The sequence below is a fragment of the Silene latifolia genome, unplaced genomic scaffold (assembly GCF_048544455.1).
Source record: "Silene latifolia isolate original U9 population unplaced genomic scaffold, ASM4854445v1 scaffold_609, whole genome shotgun sequence".
NCBI classification, from domain to species: domain Eukaryota; kingdom Viridiplantae; phylum Streptophyta; class Magnoliopsida; order Caryophyllales; family Caryophyllaceae; genus Silene; species Silene latifolia.
The window spans coordinates 4,162-8,284 of NW_027413518.1; the positions used below are offsets into that span (position 1 = coordinate 4,162).

The 4,123-nt window shown below is 36.0% G+C and overlaps 1 long non-coding RNA gene across 1 annotated transcript; it reads left to right on the forward strand.

The window, feature by feature from the left end:
* Window positions 1-1,849: 1,849 nt before the first annotated feature.
* LOC141639917 (uncharacterized) lies at window positions 1,850-3,778 on the forward strand. The gene is made up of 2 exons (XR_012542764.1): window positions 1,850-2,926; window positions 3,048-3,778. It is a non-coding gene; the product is annotated as an uncharacterized LOC141639917 (long non-coding RNA).
* The last annotated feature ends 345 nt before the right edge of the window (window positions 3,779-4,123 follow it).

Consider the following 4,123-nt stretch of genomic DNA (forward strand, 5'->3'; position numbering starts at 1 on the left):
TACAGGACCAAACGTGCTTCAGGCTAGGATGCGCGGATTTCCTTGGGAGTTCCTACATGATCCGCGCATGTCCTTCGGGACTTGCAAAGCTCTATTCAACACTTAAAAATGTTATTTACTAATCTACCCTTGCTTAACCTAATGATGTACCACTATATATACTCCATTTGTAATAATCAAGGGATTAAGCTTCCTTAGTTTAGATTAAGCATTCTTAGATTAGATTAAGAGTAGATTAGAATAGATTAATCTCAATCATTCCTCAAAATTACACACTAATCTTTCCTTAATTATTGTTCAAGTTTATTATTGGGTAATTGAAGATTATTGGGTTATTATTGGAGAATTGACAACTTTTCATCAATCAATCAAGTTTTCTTCTATTATTCTTTCCTTTCCAATTGTTCATCTTAAGTTTGGTATAATATCTTTACTCTTTACTCTTTATTGTTTATTTCCTCACTCTTTAATCATGTTTATAGTTGTTGTGATGATTGACACCATTGATAACATGTCTTCCATGATAATGAGTGAGTATTTACTTAACTAGGATTAGTGGGGGATTAAGGAAGTTAATCATGGGATAGATTTATGCTTAATGAGTTCATATGAATGCTTGCTTATTGTTCTTCAACTTATGCACATATCATGTTTGATGAAATGCTAGACTATGAAACCTTGCAGTTTTTACCCATCTCTTATCTTTTCAACAAGGCTTGTAAGATATAAACAAACTCAAGCCTTATTAGACCTTGCATATAGTTGAAATAGGGAAAACCCAAGTCGACTTTTAGGTGTTGTAAAGTCTTAACTGACTCGGCTCCGAGACGCAAGTTTCCCTAGGAATTGATTTAATATGCATGTAGTTTAATGGGAAGAACTAAGTCGATTGTAGGTGTTGTAAAGTCGTGAATGACTCGGCTCTGGGACCCAAATCTTCTTATGAATTATATGACATGAACTAACTTAATTCCAACAATAATAAATTGCTTGCATCTATATAACTCATTTATGCTATCTTATCATGATTCCTTTATGATCCCATGACATCCTAGTATCTTTATCATTTGTTTACATCCTTTGTTTTATTGCTTATTTACCTTCTATTGCTTTCATTAGTTTAGAATCATAAACCCATTTCAATTGTGACAACCCTAAGTGCAACCATAATTAGATTGAACAATTTGAGTACCCTCGTACCGTGGATCGACCCCGACTTGCTTGCTATGCTAGTAGTTGGGTATAAATGTGTTTGATGGCGTACAACGACACGATCCATCAATCAAGCACTTACCTACTTACACGGTTCAAATCCAACTCAAACGAAACTTACATTAATCCCAATAAAACACATGTTTCACACTCATAACTCTCAAATACCACACGACTCATCACAAATTATTAGCATTTGGACAACTACCCTAATCAAAACTACCACTCAACAAATTATCTACCTGTCTTTACTCATCAGAACTATACAACCCTCAAGGTAAGCAAACATTGAGACCCATATCTAAGCAAAACACTACATTATTAACAAAGAAACAACACTATGAAGTAAAGGAACTATGTTTTAAATACCAAATTTAAAATTTAATTATATACACTATGGTGTCTATATATATATATATATATATATATATATATATATATATATATATATATATATATATATATATATATATATATATATATATATATATATATATATATATAGAGAGAGAGAGAGAGAGAGAGGAGAGGCGGGATCTCGTGAGTTTGGTTCTTATGGTGAGTTTGTGCTCACAAATCTCAGCCATTGGATAAAAGGAAATAGATGGCTGAGATAGAATCACCGAATTAAACCCAACCCAACAGAAAACAAGGATAATAATGCTGAAAACATAACAAATGCATTGAAAATCTCTTTTCAACTCACTCTATATCCATAAATTACATCATCAAAATCAAAATCGACGAGGTGTATTTTAATTTCTTGCCGATTGCATTCTTATCTATCAATTATCGAATCCAATCAATATGAATTCCAGTTAAAACAAATTTGATTTAGACCAAACCTTCGCTTCTGACAATCTCCGTATCTCTTCTCTTAAATCTCAAATCCAATTACTCCACCGCACTTTTCAATCTTCTTCCAAACACTTAAGGTAACTTTCTTTCTTTTAATTATCAATAATTTTTTTATTTTTAATCGATATTGGGTGACTGATCTCCGGTTATGGGCTGCTCCAATTGACCACGGAGTTGGGTTCGGCGCCGAATCTGAGTTGAGCAAGAGTTGGAGGCTCTGGTTGTTGTCGACGGACCTGGCTGGAGACATGGTTGGTGGCTGTTGGTTGGCGATATTGCTGTGGGTTGCACCTGGTAGTACTTGGAGATGGGCAGCCTGAGATATGGGCATCGAGCCATGGTGAATCGCATGGTGGAGAAGTCGAAGGTTGATATAGGGTTGCTCGAATTAGGTGATGTTGCTGCTGTTTACTGAGCGTAGAGGAGTAGAGGAGGCCGAGCGAGGTGTGGTGGAGTATGGTGATGGCGATGCGAGTCGGGTTTCGCCAATGGTGTGGGAGCAACGGAGTTGAGCGGAGGAGTGCAGTCAGTGGTGAGCACTGGTGGTTGATGTTGTGTTGACTTGCATCTCAGTTTGATTGTCACGGCGGTTCCGATGCAGGATCAAATATTCCAGACCTTTGTTGGTCACGTTAAACGATGTGGCTTCAAGGTGGTTGGCCTATTCCTTATTTATAATTCATTTACTTTTGGTCTATGGTTCAGATCTTCTTACCTCCATATGATTTATTGAGAAAGCTTGTAAGCAATCTACTCAAATTAAGCTCAATTACGCGTATGATGGGATTGTGATGATGAGCTACATTTTGCATGTACGTTTTTATCTTCTGCAAGCTGAAGCTGAATTATTGAGGAGGTATTAGATATTAGACAAGCTTTAAGCTTGTGTATGATTTTTACATGCTTTATTATGCTCAGTGAAGGTGTGGAGCTAGGTGTATGATTTGATACTTGTTTATTTGCTGACAAATTGATAGGTCAATTGGAATAGTCTGGTCTGGAATAAATGGAGTATTCCTAAACACAACTTTATCTCTTGGGTATACCAACATAGAAACATGAATACCATGGAGAAACTTCATAATCTAAACATTAGTGAAGAGGATACTTGCCGGATTTGCAAAAATGGAACGGAGACAATTGATCATCTGTTCTTTGACTGCCCGTACAGTAGGAAGGTGATGGTGAGTGTAGGGGAGTGGCTTCGTATCCCTCTGCCATATCGGGACGTGCTCAATTGGAGATTGAGGATGAAAGGAACCAAGCTGAAACAAGGGATTATCAATGCTGTCATTAATGCCTGTCTCTATCATATCTGGAATCAAAGGAATAAGAGCAGACTCGAACTTACCCTGATACGACCCAATAGGCTAGCTCAACAAATAATCGAGGAAATGAGTAGAAGAGTGTCCGTCGTTCTAACAACTCTAGTAAAGAACGCGGATCGAAGCTTCATTCAACATATTATTGGAGAAGATTGTTGCTAGTGTGGATTTGCGGAGGTTGGAGAAAGACGATTTTTAGGGATTTGATTTTCCCCCAATTTGGTTTTGATGTCGTTTTACTTCCCCTTTTGTTGTCTGATTTTTGGATGTAATTTTATTTGTTGACTCAAAAGGCGGGCCTTGGGCTTGGAGTGTGTATTGGGTTATCCTTCTCGGATTAACCCAAAAAGTCTCGTGTATGGTTACGTTTCTTTTATATATAATACTTACCTTTCACCAAAAAAAAAAAAATTGATAGGTCACATTAATGATCGCTATGTACTACGACTATTTACATAAATCTATTATTTTTGTATGAAATGTCTCTTATCATATATTATATTAAAGCAGAAACCATCTGCCACGTGTCATCGGCAGATGGCTTCTGCCACATGTCATCTTCAGCAAATTAAAGCAAAAAATAAAGCTAAATTAATTAACAAATAACCCTTTAATTTTTACTAAAATAAAATGTCATAATTATGGATTCTTCCTAATAAAATTTCCATAATACGGACAAGTTATAGAAGAAAGTTTCCATAGTGTCAAAAATATTTATTACCATAATG